Raw genomic sequence first — 24,207 nt, 5'->3', positions numbered from 1 at the left:
TCATTTTGTGCTGGTCTGGGTTGGGGTTTTGATTAAAAAAACACACTGTCTCAACTTTTTAATTATGATTATATTATAGGTACCATATCTGGGAAAGTGGGAAAGGACCCTTCTTTCTCAGTGATCTTGTTGTATAGGTTCAGCCAAATAGATGTGTGGAACTCAACATTTATGCCAATGTAATGACCTGGTGTACCTTCTGGTGGAGCTTCCTTGCCCTCTCGGACAGTAACTCTCAAATCACTCCACTCACCAAATCTCTTAGAACTCTAAATCATTTCATATTTACAGTATGTTCTAATATGTAAGAGTAAATAGCGAATTAAGACAGGCTATACTTTCTATCAAAGCACAATATAATGCATGGGTGGTAAAAATATCCAATCAAAGAGCAGCACCTTCTATACAGACATATCACAGTGCTGCACCTGATGAAGCAACAACCAATACCAGCGCAGCACCTACAACAACCAACCAATACCAGCGTGGTACTCAATGAAATGGATTACAGCACCTCGCAGCGGCTTTCCATCTTTTATAATTTATTCATACAAACTTTTACAAAAACACCACAGCAAGCATGATTAACAAATAACGCTTATCTGCCCCACTAAAGAAGTCACTACTCATTCAAAGGGATAACAGGGAATAACACTTTCCAATGTTAACAAACACAAGGAAATCTCGACCAGCGGAAAATCACCCTGACCGATGAGACTTCTCCTATTAGGAATATGACCTACCAACACCAATCACTATTAGTACACTAACATTTTTTTTTCAGTTCTTTTTTTTTTTTATTTAATCATTTTTTCCATCTAGTACACCATTACATATCACAAGTGAACAGTGTGATACTTCAATACGGCGAATACTGACAAAGAACACACATCCCCCCACCCCACCCAAGCCTGCAGAATATGACATGTATGGCAGATGGTTGAATCTAGGTCATAAAGTCCCACAATGTAACAAGTGCTCACGTGTATGCGAGTCATCACTCAGATTTTTCACTGCGTGCCAGCAAATATTCTCGCAGAGGAGCCCAGATGTCTTTAGGTCTATAAGTGGACGGCAGTTCTTCTTGAAACAGTTCCAGCTGTTCCTGGCAATACACCATGTCCTTTAACCATTGAGACACACGGGGGCGTCGACGACCATCCCAAGTGAACAGTACACGCCGTTAGTACACTAACATGATCACTTATAAGTCCTTCTCTGAATTGTGCGGCCAAGGATACCTCACGGACTGGCACTATAAACCTTAGCAGACAAGTTAAAGAACAATATCTATCCCTGGATCTTAGACTATGGTGAGACTGATAGCAACTTTAACTGCTCTGCATTAAGCACATAAGCATTTACACAAACAAGACAAATACATTGCTACAGTGCAAAACACACAAAATGAATGAATGAATAAATGAATCAGTATTTGTTAGGCACGACTACTCACCCGTGAGGGTCTCAAGGCACTGGGGGGGCTGTAGGTACTAACGGGCGCTGAGGTTCAGTCAAAGAGCCAGGTTTTGAAATCCTTCCTGCATTGGGTCAGCAACGGGATAACCTGAGGTGGAGAGGCAGGGTGTTCAAGGTTTTGGCTGCAAGGAAAAAAAAGGATCTTCCTCCGGTAGTGGTCTTGTGGATCCGAGGGACGGTGGCAAGGGCCAGTTTGGCGGAGCGGAGGCATCTGGTGGGTATGTGGGATGAGAGATGGTGGTTCAGGTATGCTGTTCCGGCGTCGTGGAGGGCTTCGTAGGCATATGTGAAGCGCTAGAATGTGACACTTTTGTTGATTGGAAGCCAAAGGAGTTCTCGCAGGTGTTCGGAGATGTGGCTGTGGATGTTGAGGACTGGTCTGGCTGTGGCATTCTGAACGTTCTGTAGTTTCCTGAGGAACTTCTGGGTGATGCCTACATACAGTGCATTGCCATAGTCGAGTCTGCTGCTGATGAGTGCGTAGGCACCTGTCTTTCGGCCTCAGTGGGCATCCATCTGAATGTGTTCCAAAGCAGGCGAAGAGTGTGGAAGCATGATAAGGAGATGGTGTTGATCTGGCAGTTCATCGTGTGCGAGGAGTCCAATATGATGCGTTTCGTGCACGGTCTGTTGGTGTGGGGAGTTCCTAACGTGGCAGCCCACCAGGAGTTTTCCCAAGTGGAGGTGTTGAGCCCCAGGATAAGGACTTCGGTCTTGTCCGAGTTGAGCTTGAGGAAGCTGTCTCTCATCCAGGCAGCGACGGCCTTCATCCCGTCATGGATGTTGTTTTTGGTGATTGTGGGCTCGTTGGTGAGGCAGAGGATAAGCTGGGTGTCGTCAGCATAAGAGACAATGTCGAGTCCGTGATGCCTAGCTACGGCTGCGAGCAGGGCCATGTAGAGGTTGAAGAGGGTGGGGCTAAGGGTGGATCCTTGGAGAACTCCGCAGCCGATCTCTTTAGGTTCTGAGAGGAACAGTCTTAGTCTGACTCGCTCTGTTCTACCGTGAGGAAGGAACAGATTCAGTCTAGGGTTTTGTTGTGGATGCCAGCATCATGAAGTCTTGTACTTAGGGTACGGTGGGAGATGGTGTTGCAGGTGGCCGAAAGGTCGAGGAGGATGAGGGCTGCTCTTTCTCCCCAGTTGAGGAGGGAGCGGATGTCCTCGGTGACAGCGAGGAGGGTGGTCTCGGTGATGTGGTTGCTTCGGAAGCTGGATTGATATCAACACTATACCACAAGCTTGACATAGACTCCCTATATCAGTTCCCTCAAAAGACAGTGTTTCTAGGGGCAGGTAGACTCCCTAGTTTGCCAACACTGAACAAAGGAGCAATCATCTTGGCAACCTTGGGTGTAACATCACTTCGGTCTGCCTGATACAGAACGATACCCCCCACCAACTCAGAATCTATGTCTGAGGCAAACTTTCCAATGAGTTGCAGCTATCGATCTGTATAATACAATAAACAATAAGCCTATTCTAACTTAATGAACACAATGATAAGACACCTGCAAAGGAAAGAAAAACATGACACTGGCAAAGCATTTAATAAAATGAGATTCATGTTGCTCGGGCCTGATTACACATTTTGCCAATGCTAACTTTAAGATGGCGTACATTTTAAAGTACATATAGTATAAAGTACATATAGTATAGCAAATACAGTGATTTAGGTGAATATAGCCATCTACTACTCTTGCTTAATTTAAGACAAACAGATTAAAACTGTAAACCACATGTTTAATATATGTGTTGCCTATAAAGAGGTGGAGCTCTAATTTACGCTGCTCCGTATCTGTGCAAAGACAAATTATGTAAGCTTAGCTCATCAGATGAACAGATGTAAAAAATAGGAAATGAAGGATAAGTAAAACCAAACAATAAACCTGGTAAAACTTCAAAGAACTACCACTAAGGTGCCATTATGAGCAAGGATGCCCCAATATTATTGTCTGGGGGAGCAGGACAGTAAGGTGTCATTCTAAGCAAGGATGCCCCAGTAATATTGTCTGGGGGAGCAGGCCACTGGGCCCACCAATCGCACTCTCAGCCCCCCAACAAGTAGTAGAGCCAGACCCACGATCAATTTGTGGCCCCTTGGGCCCTGGTACATCAGTCTGTGACTCCTCAGAGGACTCTCCATCTGAAAGGGATAGCAACTGCCCTTCATCGTCTACAAGTCGGCAATCTTGGAGGATCATTTCCCCAGTCTGTGCATGGTCAGGACTATGCTGGCCCCTTTGTGGTTCTAGTTTCAGCAGAGCGCCTTAACACTCAGTTTATTTGGTTGATTCAAATACTGAAGGGTAGGGCCCAAAGGAGACTTTCAAACATGGATGATTGCCTCTGAGCTAGGACAAGGGCTTGGCCTGAAAATCTGGTAGTAACTAGCTTAGCATTTGGGAATAACCCCAATAGGCAGACCATCGGGGTCTTTACAAGATTTTAGTCCATGGAGACAATAATACGGTTCAGTACCGTGTATCGTAGGGTGCAAGAGTCAGGTAATCCTATACCATATGATAGAAATCTACTCCTTCCAGCAGAGAACATAATGTTGACCCATTTGGGAGTCAAGTACACTCTATGCAAGTAGTAATACTGAACCAATCTGTACTGGGCATTACAGGACGTGCGAGGTTAAATGTCAGGATGTTAGACCAATTATCGTCCATGAGTGCCAGGCACATGTGAGTGGCCCATTTCTCACAGAGTCCGGTCAGCTCACCCTTGGCCTGGGCTAGGAGTGATTTATAAATTAGGGTTATAGCCTGTGTTTGGCTTGTAGTAGTAGTACAGATATCTTTCAGGCAGCCATGTTTTACGGGCTCGTGGCCACCACCTCCCCTACCTCACCGCATGGCGATGCTACTGTGCCATACAGCAAGATATGTTGTGGGAGAGTGCATACTCATCTTCTAGATGACAGAAACTCTGCAGATCCCCATTTGCGTACAGTTTTTGAGTGTTGTGGTGCCCCTACGGTCCCAGACAGGTAGTCCAGAGCAGTCGCCCTCGCAGGGGATACAGTAGAGCTGTCAAGGGGAGGTCTTTCACATAGGGTAGTTTCATCCTTCTGCATTGTAGCGTATTAGCCCACACAAACTGAAGAGTGCTAAGCAGGAGGCCAGTCAGGTGCTCCTGCTGCTAGGAGTGCAGTTTAAGCAATAAGGTAAGGAGGGAAGTATGATTTGTACCAATAGTTGTCCTGCTCCAGCGTTTATCCTCCAGTAGGCCATCCACTTTAGCTGTGCAGCAAGATAATATAGTTTCATATATGGAACTGCCATTTGGACTTCATCAGTGGGGAAGTTGCAACTTAAAGGGATTCTGCGACAATCCGCCCCTAGACGAGATGAACCAACAAGCTATCCACCTCACAACAAAGGGTTCTAGGAAGGCGAATCGGGTGTGAAATTAAATAATATAGAAGCCATGGCAGAAAAAACATCGTTGAAAGTGCAACCCTACCTACCACAGACAGGGGCAGGGTCACCTAGAGCTGCACTGATTGACGTAAGGATGCTAGTGCCACTCTGATGTTGGCCTCTAGTAATTTGGTTTCAGTATTGTAAACGTTAATTCCCAGGTATCTAAATGTGACTGGCTCCTAGCAAAGATTGCAACCTATTTTAGGGGGCGGGGTCCACGTTGTTGCGGCATGTAGTGGGAATGCATTACATTCTTCTCAGTTAACACGTAATCCCAAGTGACTGCCAAAGTCCTCTAGTGTCCCAAAGATACTCTCCACATCTGAGCTTTCACCCTGCAAGTATAATAGCAGGTCTTCTGTGTAAAGGGAAACATAAAGGGCTTCATTTATGAGGACTCTTGCGCTGCTGGTGCCTCACTTTGTGTTACATTCCGTGGCACAGGTGCCTGCTCCATATTTATGAGGCAACACTAAGCCATTTCTTTGGGCTTAATGCTGCCTCGTAAATATTGTACTCTGTGTCTACTTACTGCACAGTGGCACAGTATTCCCCTGCAGCTGCTCTGCCGCTCTATGCACTATCTTACACAAAAGTGAAGGGGTGATGGGATAAGACCCCATACTCCCACCCCCCTAGCCACAACTTAAACACACCAAAAGGAGTAGAGAGTGATAAAATATATGTCTCTGTGGTGGCACCTGCTCTGTGTGGAAAAACTGCCCTCACTCATACAGTTGTGTGATATGCTTCATCACAGGGCTGCTTCAGTACACTCCCGCGCAGACCAACGCTTGTGGTGGAGCAATAGGGTAGGGGAAGACAAGACACAACATATAAAATTATATAGAAACAGTTAGACTGGGCTCACAGAAAGAGGAAGTGCAGTGTGAATTAAAACTAGCTTGGAGGTGTCGCTATGCGTACATTTTATTCCTGCACCCTCCAGCCAGGATTGAAAACGTGAAGGATGGTAGTGACTGGACGAGATTATGAACTCCTTACCCCCTCCCTACGGCCAATTTGTTGACATGTTTCAGCCGTTATGTGCCCAAAGTATAGGGTCGCGCCGGCCTTCGCCAGGACCTTTCTGATCCCAAATACACATTCACCTAGTTACCTGGAAAGTGGTTGTCCAATAACAAATCGGTCCTGCACCATGGTATCCCCCAAGTAACACTCTACCGCAATACTACAGGGAAGAATAACAAAAACGACAAACACGAAAGGTCACTATTAATCATTTCCTATCGTAGTTTAGCTCACCACAATGCATCAATCATTGTCAAACCACCACATCTCGGGCATAGTGCCCGGATCAGTATCCTTTATTAAAGATAACATGACTTCATTCAATATATGTGAAACTGGTGTAGATTCATCTACTAGAATCGTATGCGCAGATCATTGCATGCATGTTTTCCCTTGCACACGTCACTCAAAATTAAAAAAGTAAAATGGTGCTGTGACACTCACCGAGTTTACACTAGAAAATTACTAGCACTGTCGAGAGACAAGGAGAGACCCCCAGTAGTCACACTCTGGGGGTGACAAATAAACAAGGAGACAAATAGTGGTTAGATGGTCATGTATCAAAAAACATCCAACCTGGATTGACACCTCCAGGTGTGTAAATATCAATGATCATGCCATGAGATCACAGTTCTTGGTACCCTCTATAAAGGGATAAGGTAAAGTTTACCTCACAATCCTAGAGAGTGCCCCTTATGCCACATAGTTACCAAATACAAATGCGGTATTATTGCCACTCGCCCCAGGTCTTGTCCCGTGTGCGATCCTCGTGGGCATCCAAATATCTCCCCTTTGTTCTATTAAAAAACTCAGTTCTCTGGTCCGGTCGTGCACCCCCCTCCTTACTTCATCAAGGTAGGTGCTCCTCCCTCAGACAGTTTGTCCGTTCTTGCCGTGAAGGTGAGCCGGAGCGGAGTGTTTCACATTTAAAATACCAGCCCCGGCTCCCTGCTTCCCATCACGTGGGAGCTAGGGAGTGGTTTGCGTCAGCAATGATGGTGACTTCTACCCGCAACAAGCTCCGTTGCCCAGGGCGATGAAGACTCTCCTTCAGTGCTTTTTAAAAAAATCTCTCCCCGTTTGTTCTGACTTTATTTGAACATGGGCGGAGAAGGCACTAGAGCTACTCGTCCTCCTTAATTGCATATCTTGCTGGCAGCAGTCGTGTATAGCGCAAAGGCCCGTCTCTCTTGGACATTAAATTTACATTCCATAGGCAATGCCCAAAAGGTTAATAAGGCTACCCAAACACAATTAGTGCAATAAGTACCATATGCTGAAGGTAGTTAAAAAAGCTGAAACAGGGAGGTGTCAGGGGGGTTGGCCCAAATATCAGTGTAACAGCAGGGCAGTGAAACTCTGTCACGAGCAGTGTGGGGTGTTGTGCCACCCGACACATGTGTGCTACCCCGTGTGTTCAGAAAGGGAGCCTAGCCTACAGTGAGTCCTGTATCTATGGCGGCAAGAGTCTCTTCCACCATGAGGCAGGTGTCAAGTGTATTACAGTTTTTTCAACTATTTCTTCAAAGTCTATATGAAATCCCAGGGTGGTTGAAGGTCATGTATGGGAAAGGTTTGCATATCCTATGAGTCCAGAGTCTAGCATAATGTGTCCACCTATTTGCTAAGAGTCTGCCACGGGATATAATCATTAAAGCCCACAAGGTGATGCTTAAGACGGTAGACCCATTTCTGTTTCCTCAGGAGTAGGGCCCTTCTTTTATCTCCAGTGTTTGGGCTCAATCAAGGATTCTGCACCGCTGTCCATGCTATATCATCTATAGTATGTTGTTTTTCTGGGTAGTGTGTGATTAGTTTAGTATTTGATTTGAGACACCTGGTTGTACTACGATGTTACATAAATGCGTGTCTTTACTTTCCTGCTGGTCATCCCCACATATTGTTTATTACAGGGGCATGTAGTGAGTTAGATGACAATTTCAGAGTTATAGTTTGTGTGCTCTCATGGATAGGTTAAACCCACATCTATGGTTTTCATGTTTTTCGTAAGATAGCACACATTACATGAGCCACACTTCGAGTGTCATTGGAGCGTTGGAAGTTCACTGTTCCCTTTAATGCAGTTTTCTGTGTTAAAGGGGCGTGCAACGGGTGTTGCTGGGGCGTTCCCAGCAACATCACTGGCTTTTTGACACTACCCCAGATTTATGAGAAATCGTAACTCTGAGGTAGCGGCAAAAACGTATGCCTCCCCAGGCGAGCCGTAAGGGAGGCATAACAAGGAGAAATAGCTTTATTTCTCCTCATTTTTCCTTTTCTAATGTGTGTTGCATTCTACAGCACATAGAAAGAGGAAAAATCCTCTTGTGATTGTTTTTGGACAAAAATGATCATCCCCGCAACGCAGGCACGCTTCCACTAAGCACACTGCAGCCCATTGTGTGCCAGCGCAGGGGAAAAGGACAGGAATGCACAGTATCTGCTACCTAGACCTTCTGTTGTCTATCCTGACATGTAGTAAGTCCCATCTCAAAGAGTCAAAGGCCATCTAGATGTATGTGGAGATTCTGAGGACCTAAGAATAATACACCAGTGGAGCATGCAGCGCCTGCATCAATTACTGGATATTGGTTACCATACTATGCATAGGTATAAAACATGGCTGATCATCATAAATAAGACTGTCTACATGAGGAAGCAATCTGTTGACCACACTTTTGCTAAAACTAAAATCATCTAAAAATATGAAAGAGTGCCTGGTTGAAGGGCTAATTTGAGCTGGTGCTTGCAGATGGCTCCACCGCAGTGGGGTAACGGACACCGCCGCAGCCCCCGCAGGGCGGGGGGGGCCACTCTTCTATATATACAGTTGTGTGTCTCCTGTGTAGCAGATGCAGTTTGTAGCCTGCTTTGAGCTGCTCTGCCCTGACACGGGCTGACACGGAAGTGAAGAGAAACAAAATAACACATTTTGTTTCTCTTTCACTCTGAGCCTGCCAGGCCCCTTACAACAGCAGATACCCCCCCCCCCCCTCCTCACAGAAGGCGTCTTCCTTCAAGCACTGCTTGTCTGAGATGGAAAGAGTCTGCACAGAACTTATTGGGGGCAGAGGTAAGGTTGCTACCTTTAATTGCAACTAACAAATATAGCCATCTGTTCACAATTTAATATTCTGCAAAAAGGCGCTAATATGGTTCTGAAATAGAACTTTATAAGAAATCATTGTTATTCATTTGAATATGGCCTTTCTGTCTTTGTCAGTCAGGGGTCACCAGGGCAGCTGTAGAGCACACTTATAGTATTTACTTCTTACATTGCCTGTTTAAACTAGGAACTAATAAGGGGAAAAAAATACCAATCTGATTTTTCTAATTGTTGTACTGTCTGGGGAATTAAAGTACAGCTCATGCCCATATAAAACCAGTTAGGTGGCAACCATAGAAAGAGGATGTGTGCAACTACAGAAACATTACCAGGACTCTCTATTTAGGGGTAATGGAGGAACAAAATATAGCTGGAATGTTGAATGAGATATGAAGGATGTGGAGGGGTGATTGCATATGAGTGATTGTTGTAGGTGAGCATTAAGGAAGTGGACCCCCCCCCCCCAAAAAAAAAGGCTCTCCTACAACACCAGCCTTTCTTCTCAATGACAAGCACAGTTGTGCCTTGCACAGGGATCTTGGTTTGTTATTGGTCTGCTGTAAGGGGATAGGGATAGCATTTTTTTAAATAGTTAAATGCAGGCATGGTGTCTTCTGCACCGAAGGGGAGTTGTTCTGTGCAGTGCTTAATTTGTAAAATACTAAATGCCAGGGCCCTGACCAGGAGGCCACTCCAACTTGCATCAACCATCGCTCCTGTCATCGCTGCCAAAACAGCTAATAGCCATATCTCTCGCCAGCAAGTGCTACAGTTCAGATTATTCGTGGTCCCCAAAGCTAAAGGAATGACTATGGCGGCAGATATAAGTAATTTTTAATGCATATTGTATTCAAAACAAACGTTGTTCTAAATTAGATAAGCAGCGCCACCAAATGGCAGACTGTCCTAAGTGAGGGGTTTACAATTAAGTGCAGGTGCAGAGCACCAGAAACAAATTAAGATCTAGCGTTGAGCACCAGAAACCACTGACTCAAATTAAGCGCTGGAACTTGTATGGGTACGTAATATATTTCAATCCAAGCCGGTAAATTGAAAAGGTGATTCAATTATAAGTATTTTAAATGTGTTACCCAAATCAGCAATTACCCATGCCTGCCTGGACTATCACAGACATCTGCTCTATTTTCTCTATGTGTTTTTTATTGAATGCATTGTCTAGAATATCACTAGTGGAACAATCGTTAGTGTCCTTAGAAGCAAATTGTAGGGGGACATGCATTAGTCCATAGTTAAACAGGTGGCTGTACTTTAGGAGATAAAGTAGCCCCTGCCATACATTATAAGGATATTGCAACTCACTGAGGAGTTCCATGACCATATAACAGAACCAGGCTGAAGGTGTCTTACAATATCCTTATCATATGGCAGAGGGCACTTTATAGCTAGTAAAATACATGGTCACACAATCACCTTTTCCACAAGCTACTTAAATCCTTGGTGCGTAGCCAGTGGTGTAACAATATCCCCTTGTGGTGCCAGGTGGGGTGGGCACCTACGAAGGGCCTTAGGCCTTGACATGTACTCATTATTTTCAGAAATTAAACACTGGTTTAGTTATCACATTTTTATATTTTTAATTGCCCCTCTCAGATATTCTAACAACTCCCCTATCTTCAGAGTCCTCTCTTTTCGAATAACCAATCGAAGAACAATGATATCCACTCCAATTCCTTATATAACTCCATCCCAAATCCATCAAGGCATTCATTCACCTTTGGTTATGACAAGCAACACTCCATGATTCAGACGACTCATAGTTCAAATTTTCGTTATTCGATCCCCCATTATGAAATCCATCTGAGCCTCATTTTTCAACTTCATTTATTCCTTGAATATGATTTTACTAATAGCCCTTGAATATCCTATTGATCTAGCCTGGTCCAGCCCCCTTTCTTTCTTGTCTGTCACCAGTTCACTTGGACATACTTACAAAAGTATGGCCATGCTATCTCCCTCAACAGTTGAAATATTATCCACAAACAGATGTACCGCTGTGACTGTGCATTGCATTCTGAACATACAATATTCACAAATATCAGACTTAGAAATACATCCAAATGCACACGAAAATTGACACTCCCCCCCCCTGCATACTTGCTAAGCTGGAGAAGTGTACTCACACCTCTAAAATGACAAAAAATATACACTTCTACATGCAACCAACATTTTGTAGATTGTCTTCTCACTACATGTGCCAGGTGGGCATATATGGGGAGATTGTCATCTGACCATATACTCCATGTAGGCGTAATGTACACATCATTCTGGGGAGGAGAATTAGAAAAAAAACAGCACCGGAAAGCAGTCACGCATAATCTGAAGCATATACATCCAATCAGTACCTGGCATCCCTTTGTGCTGTGTTTGTAGCACTGCAGTGCTAGAGAGCCTCTTCAAACCTCAGGACTGTGACCGCTCAATGGGACGAAGGGCTTTGCTGAGGAGGGGTCAGAGCTTTTGGTCACCTTTTTGTACTTTTTGATGGGAAGCTCCATGGCCTGCCTTCATACAGATGTGGTGGAGGGGAGAAAAAGGCCCTTTTAGCACGCCCCCATCCATAGAAAGAATGCCGTGGGGATGGAGGCATGCACCTATGGGACATAGAAAAAGAAATGGCAAAAAAGAAAGGAGGCGTTTCAAGGACAGGTTTATCAGGGGACAGGTAATAGCTATTGTACCCTACAGAAAACCAGGATAGTAACTGTCAACTATAAAGATATTGCCTTAATGTAACTGCTGCACTCACGTTTTCTTGCTCATGCTAACTGTGCTCAAAGGAAGTGTCCATCTGTGACGTCTCCAGTCTCTTTCTTTCACTTTGGTTTAAAAGAGGAGAAAGTTGATTCGCTTGCTCCGCTGAAAAGGTCTCATTCTCGCTAAATTCCAAGGTTATTTTATTCATTTCTCATGATGATAGACACAAGCATCTGTTTTCTCCCCTTGTTTTACTGACTCCTGTAATCCTTGTTAGAAGCTTGCACACCATATAGCTGTGCCTTGCGAGCTTCAGTGAGCTCAGCCCCACACAGTTTGCAGGCGTCTCCCTGTAAATCACAGAAAATGAATTTCTGTTTGTAGATGAAACCTTTCAGATGTCCATTGGCGTGTGCCCTGATTTCCTTTTACATCTATGGCCGTCTGCGTGGAACATTGTATCCTCAGCACCCCTGCATGGCCTGTGTGTTTCAGTGACCATCGTGTGCAGGTCAGTTAAGGGGCACACATGACGCAATGTCACAACAAACATATTGCAACCATTACCAAAGTCAGCATTGCCATGAACATGCACGACGCTCATATACAGAGAGACAAATACAATATGTACAGCTCAACACACACACACTCACATATACGTTTTCTGATTTTACTGATTTTTGCAGTTAAATACATACAGAAAACTATTTATTTTCATATCTGTATTTATTTTTAAACGCTGAAAAATACGGAAATAGGCCTTCTTTGGATGATTTTTTTCTACTGTCATTCGTGAGTGCCAGGTCAGTAGGTGTACAGATTGAGGGGTAGAGGAGATGAACAAAGAGAACAGATTTCCAAATCAAAATTAATTAAGTGCAGATCTACAGTTATTTATTTATTTATGCTATTCTACAATGCAAGTGGTTTCAGATAACGCTATTGCACTGTGTACTGCTGAAATCTTTTGGACATTTGAATGTGAGTATACATTTATCAGTTAAATACATGTGGAAAAATACCCATTGCAGCTTCATTTATACAGAAAACATAAAGTAAAAATTGATAAATACAGAAAAAATTAGCAAAAAATGAATATGGATAAATAGATGGACATGTCGAAAAAACAAATACCATAAAACCAGGAGCCCTAACTATAACAGTTCTGACGTCACTACATAGACAATACAAATGCCCACATCTATCCCATTTAATCCACCCAGACCCTGTGCATGCACCATTGCAAGACCCAGGAGCAGCAACCAATGCTGGTGTGGCAGAGGCACAGGCAGAACTGAGCAAAAACCCATCCACTGCACACAACGAGATATGTGTCACAGCAATGTCAGTCTGCACCACACACAGAAGATAAGGATCACTAAATATATTCACCAGCATTGCTAGGTCCCACAGCCGCCCAAGTCTGTCTGTGAACATCTAACACCGTCACACTATGTGAAACCCCATAAGAAAAGTGTACCTACATCCTGTCACATCAAGTCTGTCTCTGTCAACATTGTAGACCTTTGTTTTCAGCTCCTTAGTCAGCTGTACCACCTCCACTAAACTTCACTGCAGCATAGGTTGGGTAAACAGACACCTACGTGTACATCCTAATGTGGCTTGCCAACAGACATCTCGTACAATGTATGTCTCTATGTTGCCAGGGGATTCCCAAGTTTCATATAGACATTGCCCTCGCACAAGACACACATTTGCCATGCCCACAAATGGTGTCAACAACCACTACCTATCCAATGAAGTAATGTGTATACTCCAGAACATATAACTTCCACCATTGTTATCCAATGTAAGGTCAAAGTAAGTTCGTATTTAACCTAATCTTACAAAATCAAGCATTGTCCTAATGTGACATCAGAGACTTTGGATTTAATATTCAATCAACATGTGTCCCTTTTCGTCATCACATCTCCCCTCATTTGAAGCAGCTTCATTGGTTTCTGGTTGCTAAGAGGGTTGAGTCCATAGTCCTGACATTGGCTTTCAGAGCCATTAGAGGCAAAGGTCCACAATTCCTGAGAAATAGGCTTAGTCAGTACCATCAGGAGAGAGCCTTGAGATCTAACCACTTGCTACTCTTGGGCATCCCGAGGTTTGGCAAGGTTTGTCGAGGTGGCAGGATGTTTCTTGGTACTGACGGTCAAGCTCTGGAACACCTTGCCCATCCATCTTCACATGGCTGAGTCCGAACACTGTTTCAGGAATGATTTAAAAACCTGGCTCTTCAATCAAGTGTAGATATAAATGGCCGATCCTGTTCGTCAGTCTTCCTTTTGTTTGTCGGGATGCCTCTGTTGAAGTAGCCGCACGCTGTCCAAATGACTGATTGATTGATTGATGTGTGTGACTGACATGTCTTCTCATTTTAATTCAGTACTGTAGAATTTCAAATTGTTATTCCAACAGATGTACTACTCAGCACAGCAGCACAGCACACAGTAGAGCAAAAGGATTGAATGTGCCAATTTCAGGGAGGCCGGACAACACCTAATAAAAATATCTGGGCACCAGGCAGACGACTCTCCTCCTTAATAGCGCTTTGTAACCTAATTCACCATAATGTGACCTGACATGTAATGAACACATCACTGTTGTTGAAAGTCTTTGGACAGATCTTGGAGGATGGCATCATCCATGTGTTAGGACCCATGTGCTCAGAGCAATATTAGATATGTCAGACATGAAATCGCATCCTGTATCTTCTAACCCATAAGCGTCTCTACTATTATATATAAGCTTTACCATCCAAGTTCACATGCTGTAACATACATCCCTCTATTTGCACTATCGAACTGCAGGTGAAATTGTGGGATTGGCTCACAATCAGAGCACCTGTGACACTGACAGGCAAGACACGTTCCTGTCTAGTGTCACTTGATTGAGTATTTCTGTCACTGCTTTATATGTACATCATGGCACACCATGTCATGTATCTAAGTAGGATTTTTTCCACATCCTAATTGTTCCACAATCGACCAATATGATGTTTCACCATTCAGGAGCAGAGCCAAAGATGCAATTGAAGGAGAAAAACCCTGCTCCTGTAGACCGCCATCACAGCACTACACAACATCACAGAGGACAAGGAGAGTGTTGGACCTGCACAGCGTGTCCTACCTATTACCACCATGCAACAGCTGGATGTCAGTTTCCCTTGTTGGACATTGTACCAGATTGCAATTCCCCAGAAGCAAGGACTAAACACATGGGTGCTCATCCCACCCGTTTCGGACTTTCCAACTCCATCACCCACCCTGCCTGTCCCTCAGATGAATGTTCTGTAGGTGCAACTCGAGTGTCCTCTTGTGTATTACAGGGATGAGAGTCCCCAGTTGAGCAATGGGCCTTCACCATCCTAGATTCACCATGTTGCACTCTATTCAAGTCAGCACTTCAACCTGGCTGTCAACTGAGACAGCATATCTCTCGAAGCAAAGCTTCTTTCCCCATAGGACTCTGTCTGATTTATTATTTCCAGTGTTGATGGAGCCCCGTGGTCAAATACATGGGGATCCTGAATCCAAACGGAATCATGATCCTGAACCCACGTATGTGACTAAGACTTCCTAATAGAGCGAGAGATCCTGCATCTATGGGGCACATTGGTGTTGCACCAGCAAGATCTTCAAATGATGGCCAACATTAGGTGGCATACCAAGGATCTGCATCTCATTAAAGCCTTAGCTGATAGGACACCGACAGGGCCAAGTTATGATCTTGGTGCATCTGGTGGCCAATAGCTACCTTCAGCACCTCCCAAATGCTACCCATCCACATGCTTCCAGTGACAAACGGGATCCCAAAGAAACGTACCTCCAGTGCTGAGTACCCAGGGATCTGGAAAATCACTTGATCCTATGGTCAATGCTGTCAACCACCATTACCTTCAGCACATTAGAAAATGCTTGTAATCACTATCCTCCCATACATACACATACCCTACCACTTTTATGTGCATATTTTACCACCATGTAAATATATTCACTTGTCTTCCTACACACTCTGTCACAATAAAAAGCATTAGCACAGACCTATATGCTGTCGTCATCTTTTATGTAGAGTTGTGATTACGTGTTACCTGAATGGTAATATCTGAAAAATGTATGGGCGTAAACAAACAACAATAAGGACCACACTGTCAAAACAAAATTAGCATACATTCTCTCTCAGGACACAGCATCCCTTTCAACTAAGACATAGACACATGCATTGCAGTTGCTCTCCATTCAAATGTTGTTGTATTTCACTCATGCCTGCATTAGCATCTTCCATCAAGGATCATGGAGTGTTGTGAAGTGTGCCAGTACCAGTGACGTCATACCCTGAATGGGCATGAATTCACTGTGTGTGTTTATGATACTTATATATAAGCCAAATGTCGCTGTAGTGCCTGAAAAATACCTGAAGTGCGAACAACGACAAATGGAAAATTAATCTGTCCTGTGTTGGTCCTGCAAAGGCAATGTACATGATTATGAGTATGGCGGTCCATGGACCGCCAGACTCGCGGGGCACGGGGTCTTCCAACTGCCCTATTTGAACTAGGGTGGTTGGACCGCCATTGCACCGCCGCAACCGCCAGGGATCGAAGATCCCTAGGAGTGGTGCTGCGCACATAGTATGAGTTTTTCCTCCCGCCATGGTTTTCATGGCGGTTCCTCCTCCATGAAAACTGTGTCAGAGAGATAACAAAGGGGACCCTACAGGGCCACCTATTGCTTCTGGGCCATGGGGTGCATGCAGGGGCCACATGTTGTGCCCCTCTGTGTGCATGCACCCCAGTACCTGCACGGCATGGACTGCACCAGTCTATGCCATGCAGGTACTCACTTTGAAGTTCCCATTGTGTGCCTATTTCATAGGCAAAACTGTGGGAACACCAAAGAACCGCCCGTCACTGACTTAAAAAGTCATGTTGCTGCACCGCCAAACTCGTAATCAGGCCCTAAAGGACCTCAGCACTACCCTAATCCAAGATACAACGAACACATACCAGAATAAACTAGTTTATCATGCCCCAGTATTTCATACCTTGATCATGGTCACAGAGATTTCCACCCTGACTTAACATCTTCTGGTTGCGGGGATGAGACTGCTAATCCGTACAATCCTTGAATTTCCCCAACTATTGGGACCAAGTAAGAACAAGAGGAAATTTGGATTAAGCATAAGTGAAATTTCTAAAGAACGATGTGGTTGTGGAAAATTGTGAACATGAATGAAGGGAAGAACAACAAGGGACAGAAATGTAATTGTCTGCAGTTTATCACTAAAATGTTCTACTTTGTACTCCCACCATCATATTGTTACATTTTATGGGGGACGTGGGTATCATAAAGGAGTTTAACAGGGCTGAGACCAGGATAAACTGTACCACCCAAGGTGACCTCTCCTCGCCCACCATCTTACCATGGTAACTCTTAAAGACCTGCCTTACTTTCCGCTTCCTAACATCGCTTTCAAGAAAATGTTATAATTTCAGTAATAGGAGTTCTAAGGAAGATTGTGTTAAGCCGCAGGCGAGCTGGGCTCAATGCGCGTGCAGGTGCTGTTCCCTGTGGATTTCACGTTTGTGGGGTGTTGTACATGGGAAGTGGGGCTCAGTGGAAGAGTTGCAGTTATAATTCTTTTAAGTATTATTTAGACCCTTTATACTCAGTCTGAGAATTTGGTTTAAATCTATGTTATGCATGCTCAAAAATCTATTTTATTTGGTATTTCTTGTGGCTAGACCATTGCCTTTAGATTTTAATGTTCATTTCTATAGAACTGTGGTGAGTTTCAGGTTAATTCATACTGTCGTGACAAATTTATTTTGAAGTTAGATTTTTTTATTTGTATTTTGAGTGATTCTTCCTGTCTTCGTTTATTTCTATGGACAATTCCAACCTGTAATACTGTGATAGCTGTAAATCGTTTACCTAAATGACCTGTATTGGTGAATTCTACTTCCATCCATCTGTGTTTTTTTTCCATACTTTTAGAAATCCAAATATCGAAAGGGAATGGTGTGCACCTCAACTTCATTGTATGTTTTGGTTTATTTTTACCATCTGCGTGCTAAAGTCTGAACCACATTTCAGGATAGGTAAAGACAACTCTTGCTTAATTTTCAGAAGGGAACTGAAAAAAAAAACACAAATTATCTGTTTTTGTTTACCTTTGCATACCAACGGGAGCTCTCCTTTTCCAACTCCCTCCCTGGCAGTTTTCTCAGTTTAACGTTAATTGTTAAATTCCAATTTCCGTCTTTACTCTTGAGGTGAAAAGCTGCTGGACTCCAGTAATGGCCAATGAGCGCCCCCCAACAGCTCGACACACTTCAAGTTCAGACACTTTACCGTCCCAGTGGGGGGAAACTCAGAGGGCCTTTGCAATTCACCAAAGGTCAGACAGAAGTCAAAAACCTTGGACAGGTTCTTGCCGTTTTTAATAATTTCTTTTTATTTTTAGTTGGAAAGAACTTGTGACAGAACCTTCCGTCGACTTTTACTCAGCAGAAATACACGAAAAGTCAATTTTGGACATTGTTACCAACTTGTTGGAGCATAGTATACGGCAATCCTTTTAACTAAATTCAGCTGGTGCCTTTTAAAGGTTGTGAATGGCCAGCGCTGTGCGTATTTATTTCTACTGCTAACACATTGACATTTTTAATGTGGCGCAGTGGAAAACCTGTAATCAGTTCTGTACAGTCACCTGTGGCTTAAGGCAGGGAGCGCTAATGCCCTTTGTTAAACGGCTAAATTCTGTTTCCCTTTCATTGTGCTCGGTGACTTGTCAATGTAATATTACACCCAGGGTGGATGGGCTTTATACAAAGAAACGTAAGTGAAGGCTGGCAAATTGCAATCTATGTGCCCGTGAATAGCAAAGTCATAAGAGATGTGTGGAAGAAGTGCACCTGGTGTAAATAATTACATGCTTTGCAAAGGAAAAAAGGCCGCGCACAAGGTGAAAAGGCAAGTTGAAATGCCAGAACAATTGTGCTGGATTAGAATTACGTTTAGGGTGATAAAAGAACACATTTGTTGCCATGGTCAGGGGTTTCTGTTGGAACCATTGATCTTTCTTTATTTTGCCTCGGATTTTTTTTCCACCTACAGACTGTTTTCTCCTCTCTATGGCTGTTGTTTTAGTGCCCCGAGCAACACAACGGAGGCAGAAATATCTGGCGCATAAAACCCACACAGGTGTTTTTTGCAGTAAATCCGTATAAAGGCTGTTTACAGGTGCAATGTATACTTTGTAGGTTACTAAACAAAGCCCTGTGCGTGATTTAATGTGGCCTTGGGCACCTGCAGAACGATTGCCTCATCCCACGTGTGGAAGACCCGAGGAAACATGAGTATTGTTGTATATGACTTTGCTCATCTCTTTGTAGACAACCCTGTTCAGCCTTTACTTAATATTGTGTTTACTGAGATCTGTATACACGTTCTGTAAACTAGCACAATGTGCCGGAGATACTGATTCTTCCTGTTTTTTAAGACAGTGAACACCAAAACAATTTTATTGTACCCGTGCGCCATCATACAATAGTCTCCTGGTAGACAGTGAGGCAAAGTACCCGAGTGTATCTCTTCTGCTATACTTTAATTGTTTGCAATTTTGTAAACAATTAATAAAAATATATACATTTGCAATTCTGAACAATTAAGTATATGAATAGGCGCATAGCGCCTAAAATAGAAAGACTCTTCTGCATCTGTAGAAAGGTGGCCAGACTAGCACAGAATTGCAGTGCTTAATTTGATGGGACTGGCCCTTCTGCCACTCTGCATTTTCCCAATGGGCGTCAGGCTAAAGGCTGCTCTCAAAGCCGGGTGGACTGCCATGACCCAACCATGCTGCCATTGGCCTGTTTTAATGGCGGTCTCTCGAGGTCGGGGGCTGGTTTGGATATTTTTGCCAAGGCTGATTATGATATAGTGTCCAGCTCCGAAGATGGGAAGCACTGACACACTTTTCTTTGGGACAGAGATTATTTTTCATGATCAGATTTTGCGAAGAGAAAGTCAGAAAACAGCGACAGAAAAATGAATAGATAAATGAGACAACAGAGACAAAGGTCGAAACAGGGATGAAAAAAGAACCTACAATAGCTAGGTGAAATGAAAAGAAAGGAACTGCAGGGTGGTGGAAGGCATGAGGTAAGATCCAAACATCCCTGGCATTCAGCAAGGCTGCTGACATTCTCCTGAAAACCTTCAGCACTTATTTTTGTTACAGATTATGCACTGACACAATATACATTATTAGAGTCCTATAATACATGGGAGCCAGCAATCCCTGTATATAAATTCCTTGTTATATATGGCTGTCACAGAGAGCCTCCATCGTTTTTTTCAGTTTCCGATCACATAACTCACTGCCATGATATTAACAGATGATAAGAAAACTGGTTACCCACTGTTGTGATTTCATGAAGACCTTTCAGGCGGGCGGACAGGGCTCTTTGAGAGCCAGTCAGTGTAGCAAAGCTTGTCTGCTTTGACTGAAAACAGGAAGCACAGCTGCACAACTGTGTCCATGACACAGTTGTGGTTGACTGAGTGGGAGGCTATGAATGCGGTGATCCTTGGGCGGTGTATAGGCCTCTCTTGTGGGGTTCGTCGAACTTTGCAGTCTGAACATCTGCAGAGGGATGATGACTTGGCAAGCACCCAGCGGCTGGCTCCTGCCAGTGCAGATGGGCAGCAGGAAGAATTGCAAGTTCGGCGATTGTTCTTTGAGGTGTGGGGTAGGCTCGAGAAGTATACCCTTAAATCATATCACCACCTCCTCCATAAGGAGGGATATAGCTCTGGGTTCCTTCTTGCCTCAATTCTTCAGGGGGAGCTAGCCTGTTCACCGATCTACAGCTTTGATCCCCTGAGGGCCATGAGGTTTATATTCAGGGAGTCATAGTGGACACCTTAAAACTCACTTGGAGCAGGTGTATCGAGACTCAATCCTGTCTGTACAGGGAAGTATCGGTGCCTTTATGACCTCCTTACCTCTTCCGCGGCTGGGAGAAATTGCTGCCCACAATTTAGCTGCTGACCTCAGTTTGGAGGCAATTTGCACAGCTTTAGGGCAATTGCCAGGAGGGAAGGCACTGGGCACTATGGTTTTTCTGAAGAGTTTTATCAGTTGTTCACCCCAGTTCTTACTCAAGTTTACTGGCGGTCTAAAAGGATGCAAGGGGTTCCAGTGTGCTCTCACCGTCTATGTGGGAGGGATGCATCACTTTGCTGTTGAAGCCTGGATCGGATCCATCTGCTTATAGCCCACGTACAATAATTAATACGGACACTGAAGTATCTGCAAAGAGCTTGCCCTTGATTGAGACCAGTTATCACACACTTAATTCATGATGACCAATGTGGTTTTCATACCTGGCCATAGTACTTCCATGAATTATGCATATCTTACATGAGGTGGAAGGTAGGGAGGCGGAATTGGAAGTATTATCCATCAACATAGTCAAAGATTTTGACACAGTAAAATGAAACTACCTCATGTAGGTGTTGGAGTCAAAGGGGTTCGCTCTTGGGTACGCCTGCTGTATATGGGTCCCATGGCCAGAGGTAGGCTATGCTCTGAAACATGCGTGGTGGATATGGGCACGTCCCTGAGCTGTCCAATATCACTCCTCCTCTTTGCGATCGCAACGGAGCCTCTTGCCAATCAGATCTACCAGAATATGGGGGATTAAGGTAGGGGATGTCACTTACCTGATCTCTCTATCTGCTGACAATGCTCTATTTTATCTCCCAACTCCTCACAATCTCTTTCCGTCCTGTTGTCACACTTGGCAAACATTCATGGAACTGTCAGGTCTTCAACTCAATTATAGGAAGTATTATAGGAATTTGTTAGTGTTTCCTCTGGGATCCCTGGCCGCTTGTGACCCAGGCAACTTGCCCCAGTGCCCCTTCACTGGGAGACAGATACATTCCGGTACCTGAAAATGATGGTGACCCCCATGCCACAGAAGCGTATGCAACAGAAAATAGGAAGGGTCTCTGAGGGGAGGGCCTTCTCTCTTCGGTGCAGTTTTGGAACTCCCTTGCCCTCTCTCCCATGGGTCATGTAGTCATCGCAAAGATGGTGTTTTTACTTTGGTGCCTATGCATTATTCAGTACTCGCTCAACATTCTACCCCATGCAGTGTTCTGAAGGTTGCATTCCCTCCTAAATTCACTGATTTGGGAAAGGGATGACGCTTGGTAGCCAGGACCCATATGTTTCAATCATTGGAACTAAATGTTGAACAGAAAGAAATATATCAGCAAGTGAGACATAGGATTGACCATGGATTTTTTCATGAAAAGAAAGAATGCACATGCACATCATTTCAACCTATCCGAATGTATGTGAGTGGACAAGCTGTAACAGGAAAAAGTTTCTTCATTAAAGCAATCGCCGGTTATCTACAGAAAAAAACGGAGTCACATTTGTCTTGTGTTGTAACTCCTCCAACTGGGTTGGCAGCACACAACATTAAATGAATTATATTATATTGTTTACTTATGCTACCTGTGGAGCATGAACACAATTTGGAATATCACAAGCTATCTGGAGAAGCTTGTGAAGTTTCAAGAGTGCTAAAGAAAATGAAACTTCTGATTATTGATGAGGTAAGCATGGTCTCAAACTTAATGCTTGCTTTTGTGCATTTAAGAATGCAGCAAATTCTTAAAACAGAGTACGACGTGTGGTTTGGAGGAAAACATGTCATCGTTTTTGGAGATCTACTGCAACTTACTCCCGTAAAAGGACAACCGGTATTTAAAACACTTGCGCATGAAGACACCAGAAAGTCTTTGGGTAGCGTTGGAAACGTTAACATTTGGACATATTTTGAATACAAAGAACTCATTACAAATATGCGACAGGCAAATGATGTTGATTATGGAACTATTCTTCAGAATATAAGAATTGGAGTACTGACAGAACATGGCAAACAACCTTTGCAGAGTCGATTACTTTCCAATTTGTTTCCAAATAAAAATATAGTACCTGAAAAAATATACATGAAAATTGCAGAAAACAAATCTATAATGTGCTTAATGCCAACACTGCGCAAGTGTTCTATATTCAATTAACAACTTTTGAAGCTGGAAAATGAAAAAATAATAAAAATGGAAGCCACTGATAAAATACAGCATGAAGGAATCACTATTATTTTGACAGAAACCTTGAAAAGAAAATCGGATTCTTTAGAAAAATCGATATCTAAAACTGCTAGTTTAGAAAATAATCTATATTCATGTATAAACTGTCGGGTAACTTTAAGGCAACATTTGGATGTAGAAAAAGGTTTAGTTAATGGAGCAATGGGCAAAGTTGTGGATTTAGTTAATTATCAAAATAAAGATGGAATTGAATTTTTAAAAATTAAATTTGATCAGATTGAAGAAGTAAAACAAATTGGTCACTGTTCAGTTCGTTTTTTGCTTGTTAACACCTTGAATGCTACAGCAATTCACTCTTGGTGCTGAACTCCCTTAAATCCCATTGTTCATGACAAGCTCAGCTCGTCATGAGCACACGAGCAGTGTACTGCATGACGAGCTGAGCTCGTCATGAGCATGGAAGGGGTTAAAGAATTATATGTCCGTAGAAAACAGTTTCCACTTTCTCTGGCATATGCAGTGACTATTCATAAATCTCAAGGTTTAAGTGTTGACAGTGCTTTGGTGAACATTGGAAATAATGTATTTAAAGAGGGTATGGCATATGTTGGTTTGTCCCAAGTCAGAACTTTATCTGGTTTATTTTTGATTGATTTTGATGACACAAAGGTTACTGCAGATGCAAACTGTGTAAAAGAGTATAATAGGTTAAAAAGAGCGTATATTCCCAATTTAGGTCAATATCATGTATTTGAAAAGTGTGTGGTAGGTCGAAAAAGAAAGTATGACGATATTTGTAGTGAAGGTATAGGAAGGAAAAAAACAAGATAATGTTGTCATTGCAAGCAAAAAGAAAAAGGACACTGTTGAAGAGATTGTTGGTTATCAGTTTGAAAATAGTTCAGGTGTCAACTGCTATGCTAATGTAGTGGTCAATGTTTTTTTTTTCTTGAAAGATTGCAACAGCAAATTATGGAGAATCGGAAAAAAGATTTTGTTCTTTGTTGCATTGTATTTATGAATAAAATTGATAAAAGTAAAATACAAAGCGTTTGTGATATTCGTAATCTTTTGGATGTATGTTCTGGTTCTACACAATTTACGCAGAGTATCCAAAAAGATGCTCAGGAATTTCTAATGTATATGCTTACCATATTGGAAAATGAAGGCATAGAAATTGAAAATCTTTTTGGCCTTTCTTATAAATGGGAACATCATTGTGAAAATTGTATGTATACATGTAGCACTAGTATAGACACTGAAAGATTGATATATCTGAGAACAGCAAAAAAGCAAAG

This window comes from Lissotriton helveticus, chromosome 9 (genome assembly GCF_964261635.1).
Source record: "Lissotriton helveticus chromosome 9, aLisHel1.1, whole genome shotgun sequence".
NCBI lineage: Eukaryota > Metazoa > Chordata > Amphibia > Caudata > Salamandridae > Lissotriton > Lissotriton helveticus.
The sequence above is the reverse complement of the archived record's forward strand: the minus strand, read 5'-3'. Positions refer to the sequence as shown.